The sequence below is a fragment of the Canis aureus genome, chromosome 6, assembly GCF_053574225.1.
Source record: "Canis aureus isolate CA01 chromosome 6, VMU_Caureus_v.1.0, whole genome shotgun sequence".
Lineage (NCBI taxonomy): Eukaryota > Metazoa > Chordata > Mammalia > Carnivora > Canidae > Canis > Canis aureus.
In genome coordinates this window covers 34,333,570-34,353,654 of record NC_135616.1, presented here as the reverse complement: position 1 = coordinate 34,353,654, position 20,085 = coordinate 34,333,570, and the positions used below count along the sequence as shown (strand labels likewise).

Below are 20,085 nucleotides of genomic sequence, written 5' to 3'. Positions count from 1 at the left end.
ATCTATTTTGGTTTGGCTAAAGCTTTTTTGCAAGAATATATAAGAATAGGGACACTTAATTAGTTAGTCCATTACTTATATTATTATAGGCATGTAACTAGTTCAATATTTTCAGTTAAAAAGAAATTCCTATGTCAAACATTAAATTCCAGGAGATGAAGTGGCCTCTAGTAGCATGAACAGATGAGGAATGAAGAGAAGTTTGGGAAGTTAATGCTGATTTCTCAGGACAGAAAGAAAACCCAAGGCTAAGACTGGCAACATCTGAAGAGATAGCTTTCCAGTAAGCATGCTTTCATGAAAAATCTTAGAGAAGGATTAGTTGGTGAGGACAGAGCTACTGAGGAACTAGTTTTGAAGGAACCGTGACGATATAACAAAACTTCCTTTGTGAATACTCACCCATTTTACAACTACAAATGGCCCCCTGCAGTTGGGAGCACTGTAAAATTGAGTGTGAAATATTGTTCAAAGTGCTTTATGTATCTCTCCAGTTATTCTATGATTGTACTATTGAGGAAATGGAGGCCTTCAGAAGATGTACAACTGGTTAGTGGCTAAATCAGAATTTGAACCCAAATGGTGATACTCAGGATCCATTCCCTAATTCTCCATGTGATCTACTTTCCAAATAGACTTTTATTTCTCCCTCACAGTCATATACCGAAGGCATTTTCTATTCTGAATCAATATTGTTCATACAAGGGCCTCAATTTTCAAATTGCTCTTTGCCTCAGTAGCCTATTGAGAAAGATGCTTTTCCTGTAATAGATACTTGCTTTGTATCATAGGGTTGGAGAATATTAAGAGAATAATATTGAGACAAGATATATCAAAGTGCTTTGTAAATTCTAAAGTACCAAGAACTGTTAAGATGTCATTTTGGTCTAACAAGTGAGCTACCTTGAACATTGAGTGGGAGGGGTTCATTGTGAGTAATCAGGTTCCTGAGAATAAGCCAATCTTTTAAAAGAAGGGCAGAGACCTTTAGAGTAAGGGAATCACAATTAGTTAATAAGTGAAATAAATAGGAATCTCATGGCACTGGAGGTTGCTCCTGATACATATTGAGAGGAACTTATTCATCTGAAAAATCTAATCTACTAGGGAAAATTACTTTACTTCTCTTACAAAAAAAAAGTGAGAATTCTATATAATACAGAGGTTGATTTTTATTTCTACTGCATGTGGTATTAGAAATTTGAATTCTTTTATCAGCTAGAGAAACTTTAAAACCTTGCATTAGTACCAACTAATTAAAATATACAGCTAAATCTAAATCATATGAGCAGAGATGAATTGGAATCAACGTCTTTTTGGATTAATCAGAGCTGCTCAAGAACAATCTAATGAATACACTGACTGTAGAGTGTCACTAACAGATGATTATAGTGATGATTTTGCAATTTAGCACTCAAAGACCTGGAATCTCAATATCCATGGGGCCAATAATTTTTATCATTTAGAAGAGTTTCTGGTCTATCTTTCTGGAGGAAATGCTTTGGAGATATAAGGTTGATAGGCAAATAAATTTCATCCCATCAGCACATCTTATTAAGCCACAAAAGGAAGAAGGAAGGTTAAAAGCCTGTCATCATTGATGCCACATTTTGAGGCAGAGTAAAGAGAAAAAATGCCTTAAGATATCTTTGAATTGTTTCCTTAAAATACCCACTTGCAAATGTATTAAAATACATGAGAGCAGCTATTTCATGAATCAACCAATCAAATGAATGGGCTTTAGTTCACTGAGAGTGGATTTTCTCTCCTAAGTAGTAACAACTGTTAATTTCTAAACATAGACTCCAACCTCTTCAAGTCCATTTTCACCCTTGGTTTCTGTATCCAGGCAATTACTGAACCTTATTAATTCTACTCCTGAAATAGCTCTAAAGTATTACCTTTGATCTCCTGTTACTGCCACTACTGCAGATAAGGGGCCTACCATCTTTTACCAGTCATTTATCACTAGCCTGATCTCTTTACCACCTTGTGCCCTGAAACCCTCCCCCCAGGCCCCCAGTCTATGCTCTACTCTAAAACATTCAATGGCTCCCATCACTGATAAAATACACACTCTTTGGGAGGATATAAAGTACCTTGCTGAGTGTGGTCCTGGCCTCTCCAGAACCATGCAATACCTGACCCTTTTCCATACTTTGAATCCATTGCATTCTTCACCATCCTTCAATCCTCAAATATGCAGTGGTAATATTTTTGTATTTTATACCTCTGGTTCTTACTAATTGGAATTCCTTTAATCCATTTGCTTAATGTTTCAGGACTCAGATTCCATAATTTCAACTAATCAGTCCTTTGATTTTCATCTCTAGCCACTCTCTAATAATACATACCATTAGTCAATCACTGATTCCTATGTGACACTGATATCCACTTTCTCATTTATGCAACTAGAAGTGATCTTTTTGCTCCTTCCTATTCACAACATTTTGCATCTCATATACTTGATGCATCTCTTTTCCCATTTATATTTTGTACAAGTTTCATCTCAGTTGTAAAATATTGAGAGGAACTGTGGCTCATCACTCATTGCATCTATAAAGTGACCATTCATGTCTTACAAATAGAAGATGCTCTGTAAATATGCATTGAATTGAAATGACTTCAATTGAGGGGAAAAAAAAGGATGCTATCCTTTTGGCATCATTTCTTATACTATAATAAGGATTCCTTCTGTTTACACATAAAATAGAAGACTTTAATCACCCCAGTAATCTTTAACTTGGTAATGAAGGCTGTAAATTAATTTTTAAACAAAATTAAAGAAGATGGGATGAAATATAAAATAAAAGCATCATCAGAATCTTCCCAGGAAACAATATTCTTGACACCAAATCATGACATTACTGGGCTCAGTTGTTTATTTCTTTCTAGGGCAGCCCCTTGTTTTATGTCCCGAATAGCATTTCCCTAAATAAAACTGCATGAAACAAAATGCCATTATGATTTCTAACATTCATTTCCAGTGAAGTTCCTGTTAGGTTGCAGCTATAACTATGATGGAAGGGGTGTGAGTAAAGCCCGCTGCAGTAATAACTGTGTCTTCATACATCAAACCAAAGGATTATAGGAGAAACATCTACATAGAACAGGAAACTAACTGGAGTGGTAATGCCAGGCTGGCTTTAAAATGTGACAGAAAATAATCATAATAGGCCAGTATTAAGACTTGGAAAGTTAAGGTAAAGGCAGAAACCTTCCTATACATGTAAGCAAGCATTATTTTTTCTTCTGTATAACTGCTTCTGATAGGTACAACAGTCTTCACTCTATCTTAGCTCTGATGAACCCGAGGGACATGAATTTACTCTAAAAGAATGCAAAAATCATTAGTCTCTTAAATGCACATAAATCTTGAAGCTCAAGAGTAAAGAGATGTCAGAAGAGACACCTCTAAGGTAACTCCTACATGGAATTCCATTTCCCCCCCTCTTCAACTCTTTCATTCAATGGCTCTGATTCTTCTTTCACATTGCTGCTCCTTTAACTCATTTAGTCCCTTGTCATTTTTCTAGATTACAGCATTCACTTTCTAACTCATCTCTTCATCTCTGATATTGATACATCCAACATAAAGATGTCACCATCATGTTTCAAAGTGTCCATAAAAGCATATCATATCCTAACTTAAAAATCTGAATGTGATCGCCACTGCTTAAGGAAGTCCAAATTCTGCATCAGAATACCCAAGATTCATCAAGATCAAGACTTTCAATGGTTATTCTTCCCTCTTTGCCTTTGTCACAAGAATTTTTAGGTTCTAGAAATATTGACCTACTTGTGTTTTTTCAGACACACAATGCTCTGTTGTATTTCCTTGACTAACTGAACTCATACTTTTACCTCTGTCACAGACTCAACTTAAATTAACAGTAAGAGAGATCAGTTTAAATATAATTTATGGCATGTCCTTCATCTGCCTAAATCTTACATTTTCCCATTTATCTCACCATAGAGCAAGACCTCTTACCAAGGTTTAAACTGTGCTGTAAGAACTTGCTCCTAGCTACCATCCTTACCTTACCTCTAACCACTCTCTCCTGCTCAGTTTCTGTTCCTTGAAAATGACTATAGGGAGGTGGATTAAAATGGCAGAGTTGGAAGATCCTGAGTTTAGCTCCTCCCATAGACACAACAAAATCTACAACTACACATGGAACAACTGCCTCTGATCCATTGACTGATGAATGGATAAAGAAAATGTATCCCATTATATATATATATATATATATATATATATATATATGTATATGTATTATATATCCATCAGAAAAAGGAATGAAATCTTGTTATTCACAATGATGTGGATGGAGCTAGAGTGTATTATGCTCAGCAAAATAAGTTAGTCAGATAAAGACAAATATCATATGATTTCACTCATATGTAGAATTTGAGAAACAAAACAAAACAGATGAACATAGGGGAAAGGGAAAAAAAAGAGTGAGAGGGAAGTAAATCATAAGAGACTCTTAACTATAGAGAATAAACTGAGGGTTGATGGAAGTTGGTGGGGAATGGGGTAAATGGGTGATGGGCATTTAGGAAGGCACTTGTTGTGATGAGCACTGGGTATTGGTATGTAAGTGATGAATCACTAAATTCTACTCCTGAAACCATCACTACACTGTATGTTAACTAGCTAGAATTTAAGTAAAAATTTGAAGAAAAAAATAGCCTCTGAGAATGAACTGAAAATTTAGCAGAACCAATCTTATACAACTGAGGATATATATATTTTTTAAAAAGCCACATCAAGACAATTATTAGGAGAGGCAAACAGTCTAGTCAGGACCCACATCCACTGTGGCAACCCACAGTTAGAAGACATTTACAAACAGGGAGGTCTCTGAGGGGCAGAGTTCAAGTCTCACCTTGGTCACACCTACCCTGGGGACCTACACTGAGAAGATAAGGCCCCATAACACTTGGTTTAAAAATCAGTGGGGCTTAACTACAGAAGATCCAGAGGGCTATAGGAAACTAAGAATCTACTCTTAAAGATATTACACACAAACCCACCTGCTCTGAGACCTAACAAAGATAACAGTGATAGAAGTTTGAAAAGTGCTTGGGCCATACATGAAGGAGATTTATTGACTAATTTTAGGGCATGTCCAGAGGGACAGAGATCTGTAGAAATTTTCTTAGGGAACAGAGATGCAGGCTGTGCAATTTTTCTTATTCTTTCTATCTAGCTGGCTGGTGCTGGTACGAGCCATTTCTGATAGTCATCATCTACTTTTCTAGCACCACTCACATTGCCAAGTGTTCCCCTGTGGAATCACCCCACCCAACCCACCTGCCCCATTGAGGTATCCTTCCCAGGTGGCACCCTGCCCTGCCACTCCCATTGGGCAGCCTCAGGTGGCACCAGTATCCCACAAAGAAGCCCCCCACTATAGGGGGCAGTCTCAAACACTAAATAAAGTACCTACAACAGTCATAGGAGACCTCACAGCCAGCCACACTAGAGGCCTGCCCCTGCTCCACCCACCAGCATGTTTATAGCTATGATACACAGGCTTCTCAGCCAGATAGGATGGCAACCAGCCCCACTCACCGTGCACCCATGGTAGTCATGGCCAGTCCTGATAGCCACATTGGAGAAGCTCTGCACACCAGTGAGTCTGCATTCATGATGGCCCAGACATAATGGAAGGTTGCACCTGTCCTACAGGGGAGACCCATAAGGCACCTGGCTCAGGTGACTAGGGAAGTTTACACTACTGGCCCCAGAGAATACCTTCTGCATAAGGAACTCCTTCAAGACCAGGAGACATAACTGATTGACATAACACAAACAAAAAAGTTAATACCTATCATTCTCAAATATTCCAAGAAAAAACAGAAGAGGAAGGAGTGCTTCCAAACTTATTTTATGAGGCCCAAGTTACCCTGATGCCAAAACCAGAAAAAGACACTATGCATACATAAAAACTACAGGCCAATATTCCTCATAAACATAGATGAAAAAATTATCAACAAAATATTTGCAAACTAAATTCAACAATGCTTTAAAAAGATCATACATCATAATTGAATGGGATTCATTGGGATGCAAGGATAATTCAATACCTGTAAATCAATACAATGATGTGAAAGAAGAATAAAAATCATATGATCATCTCAATAGATGCAGAATAATCATATAAAATTCAACCTCCAGTTATCATAAAATCTCTTAATGAGGTGATTATAGAGGAAAGAAAGCTCAACATAATTAAGACCATGTGTGAAAAACCCTAGCTAACATCACACTCAATGGTGAAAATCTGACAGCTACTCCTCTCATTAGAAACAGGGTTGCCTACTCTCACCAATCTTATTCAAGATAGTATTAGATGTCATAGCTACAGCAATAAGAGAAAAAAATGCAAATTGGAAAATAAGAAAAACTCTATTTGGAGATGACATGATATTATATATAGAAAAACCTAAATAAGCCACCAAAAATATTAGAATAAAGTAATTCAGTAAATTTGCAGGATATAAAATTAACATATATAAATATGTTGCATTTTCATACACAAATAATGAACTATCAAAGAAATTAAGACAATCCCATCTACAACTGCATCAAAGAGAATAAAATACTTAGGAATAAATTTAACCAAGGAAGTAAAAGACTTGTACTCTGAAATCTATAAAACACTAATGAAAGAAATTGAAGATAATACAAATAATTGGAAAGGTATAACATGCTCATGCATTGGAAATATTAATATTGTTAAATCGTCCATAGTGCCCAAAACAATATACGTATTTAATGCAATCCCTGTCAAAATAGCATTTTTCACAAAACTAAAAAAATAATCCTATAATTTGTATAGAACCACAAAGACCCTGAATAGCCAAAGCAATCTTAAAGAATAAAGCTAGAAATATCATGCTACTTGCTTTCAAACTATACTATGAAGCTATAATAATAAAAACAGTATGTTTCAGACACAAAAATACACATATAGATCAATGGAACTGAGTTCAGAAAAAACTCACACTTATTTGATCAATTAATCTTAAACAAAGGAAGCAAAACTATACAATGAGGAAAAGATAGTCTCTTTAATAAATGGTGTTGGAAAAACTAGACGACCATACACAAAAGAATGAAACTGGATTACTTTCTTACATCATCTACAAAAATAAACTCCAAATGGATTAGACTTAAGTGTAAGATCAGAAACCATAAAACTTGTAGAAGATAGGCAATAAGCTGAAGGTCATCAGTCTTAGCAATACTTTTTGGCTCTGTTTCCTCAGGCAAGGGCAACACAAGCAAAGGTAAACAAATAGGATTGCATGGAACTAAAAAGGCCTTTTTCATAGAGAAGGAAGCCATTATAAAAATGAAAAGGTAACTTATTGAATGAAAGAAAATATTTACAAATTATACAACCAATAAGGAGTTACATTCAAAATATAAAGAACTCACATAATTCACATCAAGTGTCAAAAAATCTAATTTAAAAAAAGGGAAGAAAATATGAATAAATATTTCTCCATAGAAAACATACAAATGGCCAATGGACCCATGAAAAGATGCTCAACATCACTAATCATCAGAGGAAGGCAAATCAAAACTACAAAGAGATATTATTTCACACCAGTCAGAATGGCTAGTATTAAAAAGACAAGAAATAACAAATGCTGACAGAGAAATGATGAAAAAGGAACCTTCATGCACTGTTGCAGGGAATGCAAATTGGTGGAGCCACTGTGAAAAACAGTGTGGATATCTCTCAAAAAATTAAAAATAGAACTAAAAAATAAATAAATAAATAAAAAAATAAAAATAAAACTACCATACAATCCAGCATTCCATTTCTGGATGTTTACTCAAGGAAAATAAAAAACGCTAATTCAAAAAGATATATAAACTCCGATATTTATTGCAGCATTATTTAGAGTAAATGCAATATGGAGGCATCTTAAGTGTCCATCGATAGACGTATAAAGAAGATGTGGTGTGTGTGTATCAAGTATGTGTGTGTATGAGTTTAAATAATAAATGATAAAACATTAGTTAACCATAAAAAAGAACAAAATCTTGCCAATTGCGACAACATGAATGGACCTAGGTGTTATTATGCTAAGTCTGACAGCAAAAGATAAACACCATATGATTTCACTTATATGGAATCTAAAAAACATAACAAATGAACAAACAAAACAAACCAGAAACAGACTCATAAATACAGAATATAATCCAGTGGTTACTAGAGGCAAGGCGGTGAGGGGATTAAAAGATACAAACTTCCAGTTATAAAATGTGACATGGGGATGCAAGGTACAGCATAAGGAATATAGTTAATAATATTGTAACAACTTTGTGTGGTGACAGATGGTAGCTACATTTATGGTGGTGATCACTTCATAATGTATATAAAAGTTGAATCAGTATGTTGTACACCTGAAGCAAATATAATATTGTGTCAACTATACTTCAATAAAAAAGACATTACTGCATTGTTGTGTGTGTGCATCATTTCTAGTATTGCACATAAACACATCATTGATCTTACTATTATTTTTTTCTTTTATTTATTTTTTATTGGTGTTCAATTTGCCAACATATAGAATAACACACAGTGCTCATCCCATCAAGTGCCCCCTCAGTGCCCGTCACCCAGTGATCTTACTATTATTAATGGATTCAGTTTTGATTATTTTTCTATGCACAGATACACTGTAATGTGTTTATTTGAATATTAATGAATATGCGTAAGTATCTCAAGGTAAATCATGTCTTCTCATTTTGTTTTTTTTTTAAGTCTTCTCATTTTGTAAGTCATAATTATTAAGATTAAATTTTTATTATTTAGGTACAACGTACTTATATTATTTTTCTGGTTAAAAAATATGAATGATTGATAGGTTACCTTTGGGCCTCTGCCTAGTAGGTTATTCTTCTATATACCCCAGCTGGCTCCCACTGCCCATTCTAAAGATGTTTTATCATAAATCTTTGCTGACACCACTGTTATCCCTGGCATAAATATATTTGGGTTTATTTTTTTCTTTCTTTAACCAGAATGTATATTTCATGTAGTTGATGACCTTGTTTTGTTCACACTGTTACATCCCCCAAAAATGACAAGTTTCTGACATATAGTATGTGCTCCATAAAATTTTGTCAAACAAATGCTTGCTCTTTTCCATAATGTTTACCTTGTTACCTATTTATTCCACATAGCATAGTCTACGCATAACTCCTATGTGTAATGTTTTCCAACAGTTAACTAGTCTTTCCTTGTGTCTTTCAATCCTTTCTTGCTATATCCATATCAACCTATATCTCTGTGTGAGTGTGCATGTGCATCACTTTTAATTTACTATTTGCCTTTGGGCCTCCATTAAAAGCTGGAAATCCTTAGAGGATAGATGCTGTGCTTTATTTATCTCTTTCACCAGATTTTTTAATCACATAGAGCAATTTGTGGATATGATTAAACAGGAGTTAGATTATCTCAAATACCCAAGTGCATAGCTGTTAGGATTCCTTCCCTTTCTGTGAAGCAAATGAAATCCCAGAGCAGAAAAGAACATGGAAACCATTTTCTGCCAACAACTTGTATCCAATACTATCCTCTGGCTGCCTTCTTAAGACTTCCAACACAACACAAAATAGTGCCTTACATGGGATGGTTAGGAACAAGGGATTTTGAGAATCTCTAAGGCAAATACCTGCCCTGCAAGGTGTTGCCCATATATATATCAACTCAAAGAAAAAAGCTTCCAGTCCTTAGGTTTAAGCTTCCTTCTTCAGTTGAATGGCTTCTTTAGCAGCCTCAATTTTTGTAGAACCTAGAGGGCTGAATGCCTGTGCCACTTGTTGATAAATATATTCAGTGTGTACTGTGTCTGTGATGAGTGACCATAACAGTCTTATTTGTATAATCTCAAATTTAATGTATTCATGGAAGTCTTTGATTCTGTTTCTCCTCCCTATTCACAAATCCTATATTCCCATGCACATATAGGTTTGTTTTGGTTCAATGCAGACACACTCTTAGAACTCTGGTACAGATTTATGATGATGAAGGAAGTAAAATAGTATGTTATGTTAACCTTACTTGTAATCTCACTCCAGAGCTGGGACAAATGCACAATGAGTAATGTAATGTGACACTGTTAGCAAGCTTGATACAAGATTTAAGTAAAAGAGTATTATATAATGCCCCGAATTCTAAAGAAGTCTGTAGCGACCAGTAGAGTCTCAGTAGAAGAAACTGAAATTGCCATCAACCATGAGAAATGGGGGAAGATTTAGCTAAGCAGTTATAAAAGGTTAGGGCACTAGGTAAAATGAGGGGGGAAAAACCTTGACAACAAGGATATATGAAAGAACTCTTTAGCATAAGGTATAGATAATACAAAAAAAGCAATATAAGTAACAATTTACTTATAATCTTCAAAGATTATATTCTCTCCATCACTATAACCTCTAAATCTGGTGGTAGGGACACAAATAAAGTGCCTGTCACTCCCAAGGAACTACCATTTCACAAATGGAGGCAGTAAGTGGACATGGATGACCTGGTCCTACACAGGAACTGCTGCCTTTTTCCCGTTTTTGTTTTTCTTGCCCTGAAATCTAAAGATAAAAAGGTGTTTTCTAACTCTTCTGCTAAAAAGAATAATTCTGACCCCAGCCCTTCATAACCCTGTCAATGCAAAGATAGCAATCCTGAGCAGTGCTGCTTCCTAAATTTTGTGAACATGTAAGGTGTAGCTAGAGCAGCCAGAAGAAAGGCAGCTTGGAGGCTACAGAAAACTGAGAATAGTGCACATCTAGATTTCTAAGACTGGAGCATATCTGATTATTACAAAAGTAAAGAGCCAGGCATAAGCACTCACTCCCAGATTCTTCAAAGCACCAAAGTGGATAACCTTGGGATTAAGGGCAAGAAACACACTTGAATTCTCTTTTTTTTTCCTCTCTCTCTTTCTCTGTCTCTCACACACACACACACACACACACACACACACACACACACTGAATACCCTGCCTTTAAATAAAACATACTCATCCTAAGGTATATTTGGTACAAAATAGATAAGGATTGTTCACTAAAGCATAGGAACTTGTTTAAAAATTTAACATTATTGAAAACAGTAATATATACCTCTGACACCTTACATAGACAATATTAAGAACATTTAAGTTTCCATTGGTAACCTAGGATTATCCTCAGAAACCTTTGTGACTGCAATGAGAAGGACACTGAGCTGACCTTGGGTGATGCTGAGGCACAGGTGTCTGAACACCTCTTTACTAAATGACCCAGACCAAAGACACAGTAGCAACGAGCGGCTACTTAAAATCATCTGCCTTTCTTCCATCCCAGAGTGACTGTTAGCTGGTGGAGTGATGCAGGAGTGGCTTTGAAACTGGCTTAGTGAAACATCACTGAAACATCATTCACCTTTGGGGCTCCTCTTGTAGACCATGTCTAATGTCAGGTAGTTTGTGTTTTGCATTCGAACCTCCACATGAGTGGAGACTGAGGCATAGTTTAATTACACGACAGGGAAAGTACAAAAGGAACTCCTAAGGAAGCATCAAGGCCACCCATGCTTAGGGACAGAAGAGCTCCTCAACCGTCCTGCAGTATGGGCACAGGAGGAATTGTTACCTTTATTTTCACAATTCCAATTTGAAATCTAGATTTCAAAAAATCTGCAGGGTTAGGGAGTTCCTATTTTTGACCAACCTCGAGTTTCTTACTGTCTTTTGGTCAAAACTTAAAGAGGCAAGAAAAGGAAAAAAATAAAGCATAAACATTACAAAGTAATCTATCCTCATCTTTTATGCCATATTGACATCAGATGGTATCATGTTTTCTATTGTACAAACAGTTCAATGACAGCCAATGAGCAGTTATTTCATTCACATACTTAAGCACTCCATTAGAAGTTAGTGCCTGGGAATAGGGCCAATCCCTATGTTACAGGATTTTCCCATTTTTGAATGTATTATGTTACCAAATTGAGGACTTGTGTTAGGATTTGGGGAACCATGAAAAACAAATGGAAGGTGGCTAGAAACTTTGGACTTGAAATAACTATGGATTTATGCGCACGTGCACACCCACATGTACAATTAAAGTGTCTGACTTTGTAGCCGGCATAGAGGACTTTTCTAGAAATAAGAAGATTATCAATTAAGAAAGCATTAGAAAGCAGGTTTTCCTTAGAAAAGACAGATAAGAGAGTTATTTGTTTATGTAGTCAACACCCTTGCATGCTGCTCTTGTAGAGACAGAACACAGCAAAATAACACATTTCAAAATACCTGAGTTTTAGTTGGGCGGAAGGGGACAAAAGAGGGAGAGGTCTCAAAGCAAAGAAAAAGAAGTTACATTTAGAGTAATACCCTGTTCTGTTTCATTCTTGATAAAACAAATGCTAATTTTGTTTTTAAACTGCCAGTACACAGGCAAGTGATCCGAATCCTCTATACCTTTGAGAGATTTTCATCCTTTACATATTCCAATTCAACTTAAAATATTGTGCAATTGCCAAACCTCATATTTAAAATATGTGCTTATCATTCAACTCAGGGTAACATTAGCACACTGAAAACTGCATTCTAATTAATAAATCAGAACCTTAACCACGGAAACATCATTCACACATATGAGATGGCAATAGTGAGAGCCATTAAAAATAGTAGCATGCTGTCACCCTTCCAGGAAATATGGAAATATTCCTTTTTGGGGGTTATTGGCCTACATTATTTATCAATGTTTGGCTTTAATATATGGATTTACTCAACATTGAATGAATATCATATTTCTCCTAGAAGATACAGCATTAATTTGTGATCTTGGACAAACTGTCAATTGGATAACAAGCCCACTAGGGGGGCATGCAATCAATAATTTGTATACAGTGATTTCTTCCCTTAGGTTGTTTTAGGAAAATATTGCTTTTCTACTTTCACTCTCACTCATACGCACAAAACAAGTGAACACACAAATTACATTTAAAAACTCCACTTTTGAGAAAGGGGAACCGTCTTGCACTGTTGGTGGGAATGTGAACTGGCGCAGCCACTCTGGAAAACCGCATGGAGGTTCCTCAAAGAGTTAAAAATAGATCTGCCCTATGACCCAGCAATTGCACTGCTGGGGATTTACCCCAAAGACACAGATGCAGTGAAATGCCGGGACACCTGCACCCCGATGTTTATAGCAGCAATGTCCACAATAGCCAAACTGTGGAAGGAGCCTCAGTGTCCATCGAAAGTTGAATGGATAAAGAAGATGTGGTCTATGTATACAATGGAATATTAGTCAGCCATTAGAAATGACAAATACCCACCATTTGCTTCAACGTGGATGGAACTGGAGGGTATTATGCTGAGTGAAATAAGTCCATTGGAGAAGGACAAACATTATATGGTCTCATTCATTTGGGAAATATAAAAAATAGTGAAAGTGAATAAAGGGGAAAGGAGAGAAAATGAGTGGGAAATATCAGAAAGGGAGACAGAACATGAGAGACTCCTAACTCTGGGAAACAAACTAGGGGTGGTGGAAAGGGAGGTGGGTGGGGAGTGGGGGTGACTGGGTGATGGGCACTGAGGGGGGCACTTGATGGGATGAGCACTGGGTGTTATGCTATATTTTGGCAAATTGAACTCCAATAAAAAAGAAAAAAAAAAAAACAAACCAAAAAACAAAAACAAACAAAAAAACCCTCTACTTTTGGTCTAGCTCTATGATTTTGGAAAACAAACAAACAAACAAACAAACAACTTTCTCCAATGTGTTAGAACCTGGCAGTCAACTCTTGCTCTATCTTAAAACAAATACTCAATAAAAATAAATAAAATGAGGTGGGTGAGGGGATGGGGTGACTGGGTGACGGACACTGAAGTGGACACTTGACAGGATGAGCACTAGGTGTTATGCTACATGTTGGCAAATCGAACTCCAAAAAAATATATACCAAAAGAAAAGAGAAAATGAAAAGAGGACCCCAAAAATGGTGCTAATAAAGAGAAATCATTGAAAATATGAAGCCAAATTTAAGCCACTATGCAACAGTGAGAAAATAAATGGTTATGTCAACGTCAGTCTTAAATCTTGCCTCTTTTCCACCCCCTTCCCTTGTTCCCCACACCTCTAGGCTGTCACTTAACATTTCTGCTGGCTTTAGCTTTAGCCTTAGCCACAATTCTTTTACCCCCTTTCAAAATTCATGTTTCTCAGACAGCTATGCTCTTGCTGCCAGGACTGAGCGCCCACACTCTGAATACCCAGCCTGGATTTCCAATCCTGAGCCTGGTGCTACTCATATTATCTAACTTGTTCATTTTTCCTTATTTGAACCTATATGCTTGGACTCAAGCTACCTCTCAGCATGGCTTCCTTCTGGCTTAACTCTCAATATTTGCCAGCCCAAATTCCACCAGTGCAATAGTCTGCCCACATCTCTCAAATGGGGTTTTTAGTAAGATTATTCTTTCCATCTGTACCTAGAAGAAATTGAGACATATGCACCAGAAAAAAAGGTCACAGTGATTTAGAGTCTTTGCTTATAAAACCAGATTGCAGAGCTTGGTTTGAGCTGAGTCCATAACATGTGGGTGTCCTACTTTTTCCCACTCCATGCTTGAGGTATTAGGAATCACAGGGGGGAAAGCTGACTTTGCAGAGTCAGGCAGCTTCTTGCTGCTCCTGCCCCCAAACACAAGCAGAATGCAAAATCCACAACCTCTGAAAATTGATGCAGCCCAATGGAGAAACACAAAAAATTGATGATGAGCCTCAAGTTGTCATTCCTGCAGTTCAAAATTTTACTCTTCTCATGTAAAGGAATGAGTAACAGCAGCATCTTTTCCCTAGACCTTACCTCAGAGGGTAGGAGGTATTCGGAGAAATTCCTACTTTATAGCCTTAGGGCTGAATGAAGACAGAGATTAAGAATGATTTTTCTCAAAACCTCCAGACAAATTTACTTGACCCCTCTGCCTTCTTACTGTCTTGACATAAATGTATTTGTTACTACTGAATTACTTCTGACTTGAATTTAATCCCACAGAGATTGGAGAAAACAGTCTCTCAAGGAGCAAGCAAAATTTCTTCCAAGATTAAAAACCTAAACAGGCTTGAGTAATAAGCTGCATAATCGTATGTGTGAGTGCACACACACACACACACACACACACGACACACACACACAATACACGGTAGGTATTTCCTAAGTGATGAAAAAAGAAAAGGAACTTGATATTTCTTGGCTTTTATTCAGTTTGGAGGGAAAAGCAACAGAGACTTACTGAAGTTTATTCTAGTGAAAAGCCATGTGAGAGTCCTAGGAAAAGCTAAATACCTGGACTAACAAAGAGCAGGAACCACCACACCAGAGCTACAGGAACAGCAGAAATTATAACAGAAACAGGCTATGTGTCCTCACTCCAGCACAATGGTTTTTAGTGTATAGTTGCTACATCAGCAGCATTAGCATCCATCTCCTGGGAACTTTCTGTACAAACGATACTGATGCCCTGCCCACTAAGGTTTGAAAATCACTACTCTGGTTTACCACCATTATTTAATATGATTTGGCTATTTTCTGTAAGTTTGCTTCTCTCCATTTTGATAGAGGTTATCTTTTTATGATGATTGGGTCTATATAAGAATAGAAGGGAGATTAATATATTTTGGTCTATCTAAACCAGAGAGATTGGCATTTCCAAGATCACAAAGATGTAGTACAAATATTTTATTAAAAATGCTTTATAGGAAGTGATGCTTTTTGGACTGTTCTTTTAGTGTCTCCTCTCTCCAAGTGGATCATTGCAACTGTACAATAATTGAACACTGTGAGCATTGCATCTTTGTAATGGAAGGTGTCCCTTCTCCCACTGCAGAGAGCTGTCTCTGGGAGAGGAGCTGCCTTTGATGTGTTGGGAGGACTATCCCTGGGGGGAAAGAATATTTGACAGGCACATATTTTAGAAATGTTTTGCAGGTAAAATTTTCATCCATAAAATTGCATTAACATTTCAAACATGCGACCCTCCAGAATTCAAAGACGCAGTCTCCAGAGAGATGCTCCCTCCTCCTAGGGAGCGATATTTTTCTAGGGCAGAGAGAACATGATTTTCTCCAAATGCTTTCACCATGCCCCTGACCTCCATTTCAAAAGAAAACCTTTAACAAGCTGAAGAGGCCAGATATAGGGTGATGAAAAAGGAGGACAAAGATAGAAAAAAAACATATGCCCTCGGAATTATGACTTCTGCTTGGATGACAAAAATAAAGTGCCTGCCCCAAGATCTGCATGGAATCATTCAGAAAGCTTGGAAACAAATCGTGATTATTATGAAGCAGGAGACCAGACTCCTAATAAACCTTCAGCCATACATAGGCCTGCTTTTGATGATCTTCAGCATTCAAAATTGCCCATTTCATTTCCTTTGAATGGCCTATAAATAACACATCCATCCAGGATAGGGCTGCTTTGTAATGGATGTGGAGCAACTGAAAAGAATGTGGCTACCAGCATCTAATACCCCCCCAAAAAATCAATGGAATAAGGAAGAGACAGTTCAGATATGGACAACCCAGGCCTCATGGTGGGCCCCGAGCACACAATATGAAAGGAGGCTGCTCTGCTCTTGTGACTTTGTTGTATATCTCAACACCAGCTTTCATTAGTCTTAAGATGGATTTTTTTTCTTACTTAATATTTTTTATATCTATTATGATGAGCCTATGTTTTTGTTAGTCTGACTAAATTCAGGAGAAGAGTTTAGTTAAATAAATATGAAGTAATAAGATATTATAATTTTGTTATCAGTAGAAAACGACACCATCCCTTCCTGACCAAATGCTCCCTTTAAGTGGCTGGTGTGGTGCTGTGTTGTCTCATTTATAAATACTGCTGAGAAGAAGGCAAAACTATTCAGGTAGCACATGTTAGTAGAAATGATCATTTTGGCTTCCATTCACAAAGTGCCTAATATGTGCCAAATACTGCCAAGAAATCTGCATGTATTCCTACTAACCCTTATAAATGTGTAATGTAGGTATTACTACCTCTGATAATACCCTACTGGTCTATGGGTTTAAATGTTCCCTGGCTTTACTGTTTCCAGCAGCACTCATTTACTGCATATTTACATTGAGCTCCTACCAGGTGTCAAACACTCTGAGGTCTTGTTGTCCTTCTGCTTATATTGTTACAAATATTAAACAAACAAGTAAAATAATATTTGCTAGCAATAATGGTATCTAGAAAATTATAGTAGGGTAGTGAGCTTTCTACCAAACTGATTTTACCTTTGTCTTCACAACTCAGAGGCCCCATCAATTTTATATATCAAAGGCAGCTCCTCTCCCAACTGCTCAAGAAACTAACAATTGTTACCTCTTTCCTCAGTTCCCATTGCTATTGCATTAGCAAGTCCTTTTGGGTAGAATTCTAAAACATAAAGTTCACTTCTCTCCATTTACACTAAAGTACTATTACCTTGTCCATAATAGATCAAAATTGGAAACAATCTAGATGTCTTTCAGTAGATGATTTACTAAACAAACGTAGTTCATCCATGACATGGAATGTTACTCAGCAATAAAAAGGAACAAACTATTGATACTTGCAACGGCTTGGATGAATCTCTACAAAATTATACTGAATGAAAAAAGCCAATCCCCAATGGTCATACACTATATAATTCTATTTATATAACCTTCTTTAAATAACAAAATTATGGAAATGTAGAACACATTAGTGATTGCCAGAAATTCAGAAATAGAGGCAGGAGGGAAGTATGTGAGGCTACAAAAAGGCAATAGGAGAGTTCACTGTGGTCATGGAAATTTTCTGTGTCTTGAACATATTAATGTCAATATCCTGAATATGATATTGTAATATAGCTTTTAGTTTCTTAGCATCAGAAGAAACTTGGTAGAAAGTACAAGATTTCTCTGTATATCTTATAACTGATGTGAAATAAAAATCTCAAAATAAAGATAATTCTTTTTATCTTGTATTAAAGTGTCATCTTTAACATCAATCAAATGACCATGTATTTATGGCTTTGTTTCCAGAATCTCTGTTCTGTATTATTAGTCTATCAGTCTTATTCTAATACCAGAGTATTAATTAGTTTTTAAAAAGACCTATGTCTGACATATATTTTCAATATCATTCTTCTTTAATATGGTGTTGGCTATCTTTGGTCCTCTGTATTTTCCCATGTATGTTAGAATCAGCTATTAAATTTTCACCAAAAAAAAAAAAAAAAACGCATTTGGCACAATTTTGAGATTGTATTGAGTCTATAGATCATTTGAGATCATTGACAATATCAAGCCTCTTAAATCATAAGAATAAATGTTATTAATATAATTTTCCCTAAAAACACCATAGACATCTTCTATTAAATTCAATCCTACATATTCAATTTAAAAAAAAATATTTATTTTTCATGAGAAACTCAGAGAGAGGCAGAGACATAGGCAGAGGGAGAAGCATACGCCCTGATGGGGAGCCTGATGCAGGACTCGATCCCAGGACCCTGGGATCATGATCTGAGACAAAGGCAGACACTCAATCACTGAGCCACCCAGGTACTCCTCAAGTTTTATGGTATTATAAGTTGTATTAATTTTATTATAATTTGTTGCTGGTATGAAAGATGACTGATTTTATACAATGACCATGTATTGAGTGGATTTGCTAAATTGACATCCATGAACCAATAATTGTAGACTATTTAAAATTATCTACATATCAATAGTATTTTAGATGAATATAGTACTAGTTTTATTTATTTTTTCTAAATATGTTATGTTTCTTTTTCTTGCCCTATTGTTCTGTCTAGGAGATTTCATTTCTGCTACACTAACAATGAATAAACAGCCTGAAGATAATGATAGATCATTTCACTGCCTCTAGTAAGATAGATAGGATACCTGATGACTCTGCCAACTATGTCAGAGTACAGGCAGAAGATACAGTCCCCATATAAGAGGGTAAGAAAAAAAAATGGTTAAAGTATTAATGAATTGCTTAAGATGAATGTGGAGATTTATATCCACTTACTGACTCTTTTCAAAAGAACCTCCACCTGGTATTTGTAAGAAAGACTCAAGGCACAGCAAGAGACTAGAGAAAGACTCCCTAAGTCATGCAGGTGTGAAGGAGAAAATTGGTTGCCACTGTGGGAAAGAGATGAAGGTCCATCATCTGATGTTTCTTTCAAAAGACTTAAGCTACTGTAGTCAAGGCAAAAAAACTCATTGCTCCTAGGCATAGGTGAAGACCCATTACTACTGGGGAAAGTAGAAGTAAGAAAAAGTGTCATTGAATCCAGCCCACATCCCAAATCCAAAGCATCTGTGGTGGAACTTGAAGCATGTCAGTGTAGGGGTATAAATAATATTTACCTCAATCTCTCCTGTTCTACACAAGATGTCTTACAATTTAAAAATAGAAGCCACACAAATTAAGTGAAAACAAGTCATTATCAAGAGACAGGGCATTCAATAAAACCAGAATCAGAGATGACTCATGTTGGAATTATAAAACAGGGACCTTAAAAATGCTATGACTAACATGTTAAAAGATCTAATTGAGGGGCACCTGGGTGGCTCAGATGGTTAAGCATCTGCCTTTGGCTCAGGTCGTGATCTCAGGGTCCTGGGATCAAGCCCTGCATCAGGTTCCCTGCTCAGTGGGGTGTCTGCCTCTCCTCTGTGTCTGCCTCCCCACCACCCACCCATGCTCCCTCTCTCTTTCAGAGGAATAAATAAAATACTTAAAAAAAAGACCGAGCCAAAAAGGTGGGTAAAATACATAAATAGATGAGAAATTTAGGTCAAAAGATAAAAATTGTAATAAAGAGACAAAGAGAGATTCTTCAACTAGAAAATATTGTAGTAGAAATGAAGAATCATTCGATGAGTTTATCAGTAGACCCAGCCAAGCTGAAGAAAGAATTAGGTAACTTGAGCATATTTCAATACAAATTACACAAATTGAAAGACAAATTTAAAAAATGGGACAGAACTGGAATGTCAGTGCTCAAAATCTCTCTACTCC

The 20,085-nt window shown here is 36.5% G+C and overlaps 1 long non-coding RNA gene across 1 annotated transcript in view; it reads left to right on the top strand.

Moving 5' to 3' along the window:
- The window catches only part of LOC144315694 (uncharacterized), a 56,840-nt gene extending 37,803 nt beyond the window's left edge, over positions 1 to 19,037 (top strand). Inside the window, exon 3 of the long non-coding RNA XR_013381492.1 lies at positions 18,866 to 19,037. This is a non-coding gene — a long non-coding RNA (uncharacterized LOC144315694). The remainder of the gene's footprint in view (positions 1 to 18,865) is intronic.
- The last annotated feature ends 1,048 nt before the right edge of the window (positions 19,038 to 20,085 follow it).